This window comes from Giraffa tippelskirchi, chromosome 13, assembly GCF_054371585.1.
Source record: "Giraffa tippelskirchi isolate mGirTip1 chromosome 13, T2T-mGirTip1v1.2.pri, whole genome shotgun sequence".
NCBI classification, from domain to species: Eukaryota; Metazoa; Chordata; class Mammalia; order Artiodactyla; family Giraffidae; genus Giraffa; species Giraffa tippelskirchi.
In genome coordinates, this window is record NC_137287.1 from 36088500 (window position 1) to 36101723 (window position 13224).

Genomic DNA, 13224 nt, shown 5'->3' on the forward strand with positions numbered 1-13224 from the left:
TCATTAAGTGAGATCCAGGGTCACTGGGGTTTGTAAGCGATGCCAGTTCCATGGCAATTGACAGCAAGCAGGGCGAGACCCTCTCATGCCCCCCTCCCCCCCCAAAGGTCATAAGGGCAACAAATGGGGTATGAAAGCACAAAACCAGGTCTAGTTCAATTATCCCCACTAATGCAGGGTTCAGAGGCAAGGATGACCAACGAGACTGGATAATCCAAAGGCCACTTTCCCTTGGCCACCAAGCACATGGTCGGTTCACATTCAAATACACTATGTTGGCCATTCCGGGGATTAATTTCCAACAAAATAATGAATCCACACACGACAGGCTTGATTCCAGCTGGGAAGTGCCCTGGTTCTTTGGTCTGTTTCCTGCTCATCTCCTCTCTGCCACACACCCCATGCTGAGAAGAGCCAGCAGGCTCCCCAGACTAGTGCTGAGAACCAATCTAAACAGGGATGACCCCTCTCAAATCTTCCCAGAGCATGAAAGAGGCCTGCATTTGAAAAGTTTCTTCTGCATGAAAATTAACCGGGGCTCCCAGATGCGATGCCACCAGTGAGGGACTAAGGGGACACCTTGCTGCAGAGACTACACAGCTTGCCTCAGCCCCGTCCAAGTGCAAGGTGCGTGGTGTTGCCCATTTTCTGAGACATAAAGATCTCGAGACTTCCTCCTCCACATCACGAACACAGCAAGTTCAAAAGGAATATAACCTTCTCATTCATGAATGAGGTTACTGAATTCTTATCCTAGGGGCTAGAAAATTAAACACGCCATGAGGACTATACTGCATGTATTCATCCAGTAAATAGGTTTGTTTTTGTTTTGCTGTTGTTTAATGGCTCAGTCATGTCCAACTCTTTGATACCCCAAGGACTGCAGCATGCCAGGCTTCCCTGTTGTTCACCATCTCCTGGAGTTTGCTCAAACTCATGTCCATTGAATGAGTGATGCCTTCCAACCATCTCATCCTCTGTCAACCCCTTCTCTGCCTGCCCTCAATCTCTCCCAGCATCAGGGTCTTTTCCAATGAGTTGGCTCTTCGCATCAGGTGGCCAAAGTATTGGAGCATTGTAAATTAAACAGGTATTGAGCACCTGTGAAGGGTTTGGCACTGGACAAAGAACTAAGCATATAAAGAAGCAGGAAGAAGAGTCCCTGCACTATAGTCTTGTTGTTGTTGTTGAAAGGCTAAGTCGTGTCTGATTCTTTGCAACTCCATGGGCTGTAGCCTGTCCAGGGTCCTCTTGTCCATGGTACTTCACAGGCAAAAATACTGGAGTGAGTTGTCATTTCCTTCTCTGGGGAATCTTCCCAACCCAGGGATCAAACCTAGGTCTCCTGCATTGCAAGTGGACTCTTTACCATCTAAACTACCAGGGAAGTCCTGATAGCCTTGTAAAAACCAACAAATAAGCAATGGCAGATGAATGTAGTAAAGTAAACACGGTGGTAAGAACAAAAAGCTTGGGCCCAGAGCTTGTCTTAAGGGGGTGGGGGGTTGGGGACCATGCTCTAAATCTAGCACTTTCTGGCAAGTCAACATCACTTCTTGCCCACTTATCTGCAATAGCCTCCTTTCATTCTTTCTGCCCCGCCTCACCCCTCAAGCCATCTTGTGTTCCACTAAAAGAGGGATTGTAAAATGTGAATCTGACCTGGACACCCTTCAAATCTCCCCATGGTTTCCTGATGCTCTAAGATGCAAGTCATGGGACTTCCCTGTGATGGTCCAGTGGTTAAGAATCCACCTTGCAATGCAGAGGACAAGGGTTTGATCCCTGATCTGGGAACTCAGATCCCACATGCCACAGGGCAACTAAGCCCACGAGTCCCAACTAGAGTCCATTTGCTGTAATGGAAGATTCCCCATAACACAACAAAGATCCTTCATGCCACAACCAATCTCAACACAGCCAATAAAAATAAACAAAAGATGTAAGCCATGCCCTCACCTTGGCTGCACGCCCCAGTGGTCTGGCCTTTGCCTCCCTGCCTCCCCTTTAATACGGCCAACTCTTGGCCAACACACTCCAACAACCTGAGTTCTTTCAGCGTCTCCAACACACCAATCTCTTTTCTTTCCTCAGAACCTAGGCACCTTCTGTTTCCTTTCATGAGAATGCTTGACCTACAACTGATTCCCTCTTATCTGTTTGGTCTCTATTCAAATGCTCCCTCCTCACAAGGAGATCATACCAGTCAATCCTAAAAGGAAATCAACCCTGAATATTCACTGGAAGGACTGATGCTGAAGCTGAAGCTCCAATACTTTGGCCACCTGATACAAAGATCTGAGTCATTGGAAAAGATCCTGAAGCTGGGAAGGATTGAGGGCAGGAGGAGAAGGGGGTGGCACAGGATGAAATGGTTTGATAGCATCACTGACTCAATGGACATGAATTTGAGCAAATTCTTGGAGATAGTGAAGGATAGGGAAGCCTGGTGTGCTGCAGTTCATGAGGTCGCTAAGAGTCAGACATGACTTAGTCACTCAACAACAACAATAAGCAGTCTCCTACCAACAATTAAATCCCAACTGGGCCTCCTTCATTGCACACTCAAAGTGTGAAAGAGTCAATTTTTTATTTTTGTCTATGGCCTTATTTATGTCCATGTACCCATAAATAAGAACAAATAATAAATATTAATAATAAGAAGGACACAGGATAAGAATGAATAAGCAGAACAAATGTTGGAGACTTCCCTGGGTGTCCAGTGGTTAGGACTCCACGCTTCTAATGTAGGGGGCACAGGTTGGATGCTTGGTCAGGGAAGTAAGATCCCACAGGCCACACCACATAGTCAAAAAATAAAAAAATAAAAATAAAGTAATAAACTAATTTTGAAAAATAAAATGCATAAAAATGAATAAATGTTGGCTGAGCCCTCACGATCAGCCAAGTTCTCCTCTAAACTCTTTCCACATGTCATGTCCTGTCATTTCATCTTCCCAGCTAACGTGCATGGTCATTGCCATGGAGAGAGGCACAGAGAGGTTAAGCAACTTGCCTGCTAGTTGTGTGATGCACATACATGACAAAGGCTAAATCTGAACCTGGGATGCCTGGTTGCAAAACTCGTGTTCTTAACTTCCATGCCGAGCCACTTTTCAACCACAAATATCTCTATTTTTTTCAATTAAAATAAAATCACCTCCCCAAAGGACTGTTAAAAAGTGATAAAGATCATGGGGGAATTTTGTTCAGTAGAACTCACCCAGTCTCTCCCTTTGGGATCGTCTCTCTTCTCTCCTTCCCCACGTCCCCGTAACAATCCACACACTGCCCTGTCCTTTTAGAAGACACGCTATCCACACTCTCTCTTAGCAGCTGTAACTACATAAAGCTTATTTATACTCATGTCCTATGGCTAAAAGAGATCTTTAGGCAGCCCACAGCCCTGTCCAAAGAGTACATACATCACCAGGGGACAGGTTGTGAAATAGACTGAGTTGATTTAACGAGAAATGCCCATTATCCAAAAGCAAAGAAAACCCAAGGCCACCACTCTTCTCTCCACCCTGCCTTCTGTTTTCTTCTACCTCCAGCCCCATTCTAATTCTGTGCCTCCAATCTTAAATACATTAAAAACACAACCTATTCTAGGTCTTTTCTTAAAAAAGAAAAAAACTAAACAGGCTCAACTTAAGGTCAGTCTTTTCTGGTACACTGGCTTCTATTATGGAAGGTATAAAAGGAGAGATTGCTTTTAAAAAGAGAGAGACTGCTTTTAATGACAGTTTCCGAACAGTGGCCTTTTGTACTTGAACGGATTGATGATAAAGCTCGCTGTCAACTGACAGTAACATCAATGTCAGAGAACAAAGGGATGGACGTCCCTCAATATGGGATCATCCCAGAGCCATTAAGCAGTGCGGGTCTGCTCTGCCATCTTGGGGGACAGTGACTCCTCAGGATTATGTGGCCGCTGACTTCCTCTGAGCCGAGTCAGTGGAATAAGGGAGAATTGGGAAAGAAAATTCTCTCTTTCACTCACACACACACACACCCCCTCTCTATCTGAAAGTAATTCAGCTCTGCCCAATGGCGAACAGTCTTGGTCCACGTTTGAATCTGACCTTTATCCAGCCTTAGCCCCATGACTTCAGGCACACTTCTGTGCTCCAGTGTTCTCATCTGTAATACAGATACTAATAGGGCTGTTCTGTTGACAAGAAGAGGTAATTCATGCAAAGACTTTGGCAAGATGTCTAGGTAGATGAACACTCAAATTTTATGGTGGCTGTTAATCTTACTACTACAACTAGGACAGAACTGTACAATTCAAAGCATCAGCAAATTTCCTCTTGTTAACACTTTTGTGAAGGAGATGTGGCATCTGATAATTCTACTGTTTTAAAGGTGAGGCTCAGACAGGTGTTTTGATGGCTCCAGATCACCTAAGTAGCCAACTATCTATCAGAATTGAAACTAGAGAAGTTCCCATCTGACTCCAGACAATGGCTTGGTTCAATAGTCTTAAGTTACTCCTCAAACCATGGAAGACTGGGGGACTGTTATATGTCCAGAATGATCCTGGGGACAAGGGAATAAAGACCATTCACTGAGTTTCCCAAGACAACCACAATTTCACATATTGTACCAGATTGTTAGCATGGCAACATCATATATCATCTAACCTGGATATTTTTTGAGAGTGACAAGTGCTGTCCTGGACAGGATTCCAGGAGGAGACATAAACTAAGGCAGTTCTGACAGACTGGGACAATTGCCCTCTACCTGCTGTCCACATAACTATATTAGTACAAACTCTGACGCTTCCTTCTGTCATGGACTACGGCATCTAATATTTTGGTTCCCAGCATATTTTCTCACGTCCTCTCTGCTGGCAGGATCACCCCTCTTGCTTTTGGCCAATGACTTCAACCCATGATGTCATCACAGGGCTGTCAAGTACAACACCACTCTCCTCTCCAGCATCAAAGGTCCAGAGAAGGACAAGTTCAAAGCCAAGTCAATGGAGGTTATTTTCAGGGATTTTTCTGGCCCACATTTTGGGGGAAGGCAGATATCATGATGCTCAAAAGATAAAATGTTGGATTTGCTCCTCATTCTTTCCTGGCTGTTTAGGGGAAGTTTATCGTCAGAAATTGCCCATCCACCAAGAGGCAGAGACAAGCGGAGGTACAAGATGAGCACAAAAAGCGAATATCTTCTCAGTATTGGGCCACTGGCTCCAGCCACAAATCTTGGGGTCCAGTCTCTGATACCTTCACTCCTGAATTCACTTATTAGATGTTGTTGTTGTTGTTGTTCAGTCCCTAAGTCATGCCCAGCTCTTTGCGATCTCATGAACTGCAGTATGCCAGGCCTCCCTGTCCCTCACCATCTCTCAGAGTTTGCCCAAATTCATGTCCACTGAGTTGGTGTTGCTATCCAACCATCTCATCCTCTGTGCCCTCTTCTCCATTTGCTTTCAATTAAACTTTGTAGGCTAACACACAATCTTCCCAAATCCTATCTAATATAGTCTGAGGTCACTTAGATATCTGTACTTCCCTTTGTTAAAAGTAGTATGAAATAGGTTTTTGTTGCTTGCAATTAAAATACTTCTAATTATACAGATACCAAAAATATGGATATGGAAAAGTACATCTAAGAAAGATAAAATAAGTTAGAAAGGAAAGAAGTCATGGAAAGCAGAATATTTTCATTAAAATAATCTTCTGAGTGGGCTTGGGAGAGCTTAAAAATTTGTCTAAGGGAAAAAGAAATTCCATGTCAAGAGGTCTGGTTGAAAGAAGAACATGAACATGGAAAGGCATTATAAGGTAGTGGCACTGACATCAACAAATTATGGTTCAAATTCCAGCTCCACTGCTGAGTTCTCAGTCAAGACACTATAGCTTCTGAGCTTCTGTTTCTTCCTCCATGAAATAAGGAACTCTTCGAGCTGTTAAGAGAGTCATCATGAGTATACATAAAGTACCCACATGACTGTTAGCACACAGAAGGTTATTAATAAGTAGTGATTATTATTTGTGTGTGGAGGGCAGCAAAGAGATCCAATTATAAAAGAGCTGGGCTAGAGACTGTGTTATTCCTAGAGGTAGAATGCACACTTTTGTTGTCTTTGGCCAGCTGTGGCCTGGACCAAGGTCTGGACTCTATGAAGTGTTTAATAAAAGTCAACAAACAGATAAATGAAAAATGAAGTAATTGATGCATACACACAGCCTTAGAGCGATCTCAAATAACCATAAAGGCCATCATCAATATCCTCAAGGTAAATGTATCTGGCAAGGTATTTAGGGTCTAGTCACATTAAAGAATCCTCATGGCAGTTGAAAGACTGAAAATCTGCAAAATAGTACAAATAAGAAAAAAAAGTAAAGCAATCATTTTTGCTTATATTCATAAACCCATGTGACTGACTTAAAATAGAGAATAAACAGAAAAAGACTCATAGACTTAGAGAACGAATTTATGGTTGGTAGTGGGAAGGACGGGGGGAAGGGATAGTTACGGAGTTTGGGATGGACAGGTACCCACTGCTATATTTAAAATGCATAACCAGCAAGGACCTACTGTAGAGTTCAGTGAACTCTGCTCAACATTATCTGGCAGCCTGGATAGAAAGAGGGTTTGGGGAAGAATGGATACATGTATACTACAGCTGAGTCCCTTCACTGTTCACCTGAAACTATCACAACATGGTTTATTAATCAGCTATACCTCAATACAAAATAAAAAAGTTAAAAATAAATAAAAGCCAGCTGTTTAAAAAAAGAAAGAGTAAAATATGCATTGTTCATCCAATCATTCATTTATCTGTCAGTTCATTCACATGCATTAGCTTCTGCTCTGATTCGGCAATGTTCTGCACCCTAGAGACTCACAGATGAAGACACAGTTGCTGCCGGGGGACCCTCAAACAAGGGCATGAAGAAGACATATGAATGACTAACTTTGATCTAATATAATAAATATCATTCTGTCAGAGGTATTAAAGGCTCCAGATCTCCTGAAAAGTGATCATTCACTTTAAAGGAGGAGACCGGAATACGCTAAGACAGGCTGGGGAAAAAAGTAACTCATGAAGGAGGAAACAGCACAGCAAAGGCATAAAGTCATGAAGACACATGTCATCTTTGGGACGGACAGTGAATTCTCTGATCTCTCTGCAACAGGCAACACTCGAGGAGAGTAGGGGCTCTGAAACATGAAGACTGGGTTGACCAGATATCCACAGGCCTTGAATACCAAGCTAAAACAGAGAGATTTCATTCTGCAGAAGCTGACAGGCCACCAACAATTTTTGATAAAGAGAGGGGACATAGCCAAATGGGAGCCCTAGTGATATAACTGAAAGGAGAGCAGAGGGCAGATTAGAAAGGATGATGGCAAGACAAATATTATTTATTCTATATTGAAAATGTAATTTCCAAAGATATTAGTAAAGGTGAGTACATATATGAACACACTGATAACTGAATGAGAGAAGTCTACATAAGTCAGGGCTCTAAGAGACAAAGTACAAGAAAACCCTACCCAAAGTGCATTAAGATGGCTGGGAAGAAGGTGTTACTGTCTTGTGTAATAAGTGAAACACCCAGTGGTGGATGCAGCTCAAACACAGGTGTCTGTATGTTTTCATCCAGATTTTCTCAACATCCCTGTACCATCCTCATCATCATTTATATAACCATTCCCTTGTAAGGCAGTTAGATTATGTCCCATCTGGGGAACTGGCAGCATCTCTCATCACGGTACCATCTCCATGATGCCATCTCCCATCCTCACAATTTCTAAACCAGGCAAATCAAGATGATGCTATATCCCCCAGAAAATTCTGAATCGTGTTTCAATGGTCTGCCTAGACCAGATACTCCTCCCTGAGTCATTTTTGAGGTCAGTGTGTGGGATGCCCTGCTGGGTCGGGTCTGGATTACACGTAATTTTGAATTTGAGGTGGGTTATACACATTCTTTGAAAAGTATACAATTATGACACTTTTCACATTGATCAAAAATTCAAACTGCAGTACAGTGATTAAAGATGAATCAAGTCAAAACTAAAAGGAAACCTGGGTTTAAAAGAAGGGTCATGTGTTTATTATCTGGGTGAACTCTGGCAAATTACTTAACCCCCTCTGATTCTCTGATTCACAGTCTGTAAAACAGATGCAATACTAATACTTAAATGAGAATTAGACAGAATATTACATGTAAAGTGGAACATAGGAATATGTATGTGTGTGGAGGGGTATATCTGGAAACGGAATATATACTTGGAATCGAAGTATTTGGCCTTTAAAATCCCAAGTAATTCCAACTCTATATTTGAATGTGTGTATATGTATTTGTGTGTGTTTAGGAACTGTAGTTCCCCACACTGGACATAATCTAACTGCCTTATAAGGGAATGGTTATATAAATAATGATGAACTCATACAATAAAATACGACATAAACCTTAAGCAGAATGCAATAGACCTATACAGGCTGACTGGAGGGCTGATGCTGAAGCTGAAACTCCAATACTTTGGCCACCTGATGTGAAGAACTGACTCATTGGAAAATACCCTGATGCTGGGCAAGATTGAAGGCAGGAGGAGAAGGGGATAACAGAGGGTGAGATGGTTGGATGGCATCACCGACTTGATGGACATGAGTTTGAATAAACTCCAGGAGTTGATGATGGACAGGGAAGCCTGGCGTGCTGCAGTTCATAGGGTAGCAAAGAGTCAGACATGACTGAGCGACTGAACTGATACAGGAGGATACAGGAAGATCTTCATGATGTGTCATTAAATATCAAGAGTAAGGTATAAAACAGTGAGTTGAGTTTACTCTTATTTAAACAAACCATGTATATATATATATATATATATGTGTGTGTGTGTGTGTGTGTGTGTGTTGTATATATATATGTGTGTGTGTGTGTGTGTGTATATAAACACACATATAAATCATTATTGTTCAATCACTGAGTCATGTCCAACTCTTTGTGACCCCATGGACTGCAGCACACCTGGCTTCCCTGTCCTCTACTATCTCCCAGAGTTTGCTCAAGTTCATGACTATTGAGTTGGTGATAAACATAAACATACACACCTATATATATATATATATATATATATATATATATACACATATATATATATATACACACACACACACATACACATATATTTCATGAAATCATAAAGAAATATAAACTATATATGTATGGTTTATATACTTAAAAGCATACTGTACTTTAGGTACTAAGTACTATATTCTGATAATTATACACACATATAACACAATAAATATACAAATAAAGATGCACATATAAAGAACTTCTATATGACTGGAACTTTCATGGAAAAATACATAAGAAGCCAAAAATGGTTGCTGCTAAAAGGTCAACTGGTCACCTGGAATGAGACCTTAAATTTTATTCTATGTTTGAAATTCTTATTTTTCTAAAATAGTCACCTGTTTATGGGTTCAGGTTTTAGAAAAATGCTCTTAATATCACTACACTGCTATGTTGGTTTCATTCTTTTTAGTAGTGACATTTATTTATTTGGCTGTGCCAGGTCTTAGCTGTGGCATGTGGGATCATTAGCTGCAGCCTGCAAACTCTTAGCTGTGGCATGTGGGGTCTAGTTGCCTGACCAGGGATTGAACCTGGACCCCCTGCATTGAGAGTGCAGAGTCATAGCCACTGGACCATCAGGGAAATCCTTGAAATTCTTATCTTTGTAACCACGTGCAAAATATTATTCCATGCCTTTTTCCTAAACTTGATTTTCACTGACCTTTCCCAGTGCATCTGCTGTTGTTTATCCTATCAGTGAAAACGCCTGGCAGAATTTCCATTCCTAATGGTGTTTGCCTGGGAATGGACCGGCTTTTTTCAGATCACCATATTTACATGCAAGGGCCACTTTGGTGGAAACGATGCTAGCTGATTAAGACAGTTTGTGAAAAAGTACCCACTGTGATTGAAACACTCATTTAATACATTTTAAGTGCCTGAAATGCTCAGCTTCCTTGATTGGTGTTGATTGTTTGCATTTGATTTATTTCCTCCGTATCAGTGTTCATTAAGTTACTTAAGTAATGGCCACCCTGTAGCTGCGTCTCTATTTAACTCCGCATCTTTGGGAGCATTCTAATTCAGAGACTGTTCACTTCAGGAGCTAGGAATGTAGATTTGACCACTGAAGGGCTGTGTATTCCTCATAGAAATTATTTACAAGGGAAATTCTCTTTCAAAAAAAAATTCACAGCAGTTTCCTCTGATTTTTTTTTTCTATTTATAGCTTCTATTCTTGGCAGAAGTCTTATTATTTTTGACAATTTATTAACTACCGTGGACACACTTATAAAGTGATGTTCAATCTTCACAACAGTATGCTTGATCTTCCACATTTTAAAAATCTACCACCCATGTGGACAGTAACAGTTCTGCCAGCAACATTCTAATAGTCCTTATGTGAGTTCAGTTCAGTCACTCTGTCATGTCCGACTCTCTGCGATCCCACAGACTGCAGCACGCCAGGCTTACCTGTCCATCACCAACTCCTGGAGCTTAATCAAACTCATGTCCATTGAGTCGGTGATGCCATCCAACCATCTCATCCTCTTTCATCCCCTTCTCCTCTTGCCTTCAATCTTTCTCTTTCCCAGCATCAGGGTCTTCTCCAATGAGTCAGTTCTTCACATCAGGTGGAGTTTCAGCTTCAACATTAGTCTTCCCAATGAATATTCAGGACTGACTTCCTTTAGGATTGGACTGGTTGGATCTCCTTGCAGTCCAAGGGACTCTCAAGAGTCTTCTCCAACACCACAGTTCAAAAGCATCAATTCTTCAGTGCTCAGCTTTCTTTATAGTCCAACTCTCACATCCATACATGACTACTGGAAAAACCATAGCATTGACTAGACGGACCTTTGTTGGCAAAGTAATGTCTCTGCTTTTTAATACACTGTCTAGGTTGGTCATAACTTTTCTTCCAAGGAGCAAGTGTCTTTTAATTTCATGGCTCCAGTCACCATCTGCAGTGATTTGGGTGCTAAACCCACTTTAGAAAACAAAAGACACAGCTTCGCGAAGACATGGCTTCACTGGACATGCTGATAGTCCATAGTTTGAATGTAGATTTCCTTCTTGTGTTTTTTTTTTTTTTTAAATCTGTCCCAGTGGAGGTGGGTATGGGGATTTCTCTTCATTGTTTGCATTCAAGCTGTTGAGATTTGCTTCTGCTTCCCAGGAGGACAAGTAGTGATGTCAGGTGCTGTGCACACATTTATATCAAGAAGCTTCACTGTGGAAAGGGAAGGATGGGTCAGGCGAGGGGGTCAGAAGGAAGGTCTTCTGTGCTGTGGAATCTAGGATAAGCATCAGGATGTGTGATGTCATGAGCACCATGGACACATTGAGAACATGGGGTACGAAAGTAAAATGAGAAAGGACCAGCTGCATTTGTCTACATATTTTTGCCCACAAAAGTCGGGTGCTTCAAGAAAGAGTAGGAGTTTGACCACTTGGAATAAAAAGCCCAAATGAGACTGAGTTGTAAATACCTAGGACCCTGGTGCTCTGGCATGTGAAGCCCCTTCCTACAGGAGTGGCATTTTTAGCTGAAAAATTACAACAAATGAAGTCATAGTAACTGAGGGGAACTTCAGGTGGTCTGGCTTCCCAAGTGGTGCTAGTGGTCAAGTATCTGCCTGCCAATGCAGAAAAAGAGACGCAAGAGACACTGTCCGACGCCTGGGTGAGGAAGATCCCTGGAGGAGAGCATGGCAGCCCACTCCAGCATTCTTGCCTGGAGAATCCCAGGGACAGAGGAGCCTGGAGGGCTAAAGTCCATAAGGTTGCAAAGAGTTGACCACGATTAAAGCAACTTAGCATGCACACTGGTAGTCTAGCAAGGTTTACCTCGGGGGAAGGTCTGGGTTGAAGTTCTCTGTGCTCCTAGACAAAGTATGAGATCTAAAAGCTTTCCAGGCTTGAGCGAGGGTTCTAAGCCTCCAGGAGGCATAAGAAGGGGAGATCCTCACTCCAACATCCTGTGTGAAGCCACTCAGCACTCACATGGTTCTCCCATCCCCACTTCAAGGCTGGAGCCCGTCCAGGGGTGGGAGCCAATGGTTACTTTGAGAGAAGCTGCAGAACCATCTTAGTGGGCCCTGAGAAAACTAGCACCCACAGAGATCACTCATGGACATATTTTTGTTACAAGGAGAAAAAATGTTTATTATTCCAATTTGCAGAAAGAAAAAAATTTTTTGAGTCAGGAGGAGAAGAGTAATTTATTCTTAACAGGTGGACTGCATAAATCTTTCTGTCATGGGACAGGCATTCATTATAAATCTTTCACTTATGTGACAGGTATTTACTAGTGTGTGCTCTCCCTAAGGCACTGTGCTTGGCGCTGTGGGGGTCCAGAGAAATTACCCTGAAGCAGAGTTTACAGAGACTCTTAAGTTTGCCAGGGTAGACTGAACATCAAAGCAAAAAACAAGATGACTGTGGAAAACAGTATGGAGGTTCCTTAAGAAACTAAAACTAGCTACCATATGATCCAGCAATCCCACTTCTGGGTATATATCTGGGGGAAAAAATGAAAACTCTAATTCAGAAAGATTTACACACTTCAGCCTGTACAGCAGCACTACTACAACAGCTAGGACATGGAAACACCCAAGTGTCCATCAAGACGATTGCTTCAGAAGGTGCGGCATGTACACACACGCATACACGCAATGAAGATCCTGTGCACAACTGCACTCATCTCACACGCTAGTAAAGTAATGCTCAAAATTCTCCAAGCCAGGCTTCAGCAATACATGAACCATGAACTTCCAGATGTTCAAGCTGGTTTTAGAAAAGGCAGAGGAACCAGAGATCAAATTGCCAGCATCCGCTGGATCATCAAAAAAGCAAGAGAGTTCCAGAAAAACATCTATTTCTGCTTTATTGACTATGCCAAAGCCTTTGACTGTGTGGATCACAATAAACTGTGGAAAATTCTGAAAGAGATGGGAATAGCAGACCACCTGACCTGCCTCTTGAGAAACCTGTATGCAGGTCAGGAAGCAACAGTTAGAACTGGACATGGAACAACAGACTGGTTCCAAATAGGAAAAGGAGTACGTCAAGGCTGTATATTGTCACCCTGCTTATTTAACTTATATGCAGAGTACATCATGAGAAACGCTGGGCTGGAGGAAGCACAAACTGGAATCAAGATTGCCAG

General features: G+C 42.1%; 1 protein-coding gene and 1 non-coding gene across 6 annotated transcripts in view; both read right to left on the reverse strand.

Annotated features, from left to right (window-relative positions):
- The window catches only part of LOC145531678 (uncharacterized), a 468005-nt gene that overhangs the window by 432834 nt on the left and 21947 nt on the right, over window positions 1–13224 (reverse strand). The window lies entirely within an intron of this gene.
- TRNAE-CUC (transfer RNA glutamic acid (anticodon CUC)) lies at window positions 9623–9695 on the reverse strand. Its single transcript has one exon. It is a non-coding gene; the product is annotated as a tRNA-Glu (tRNA).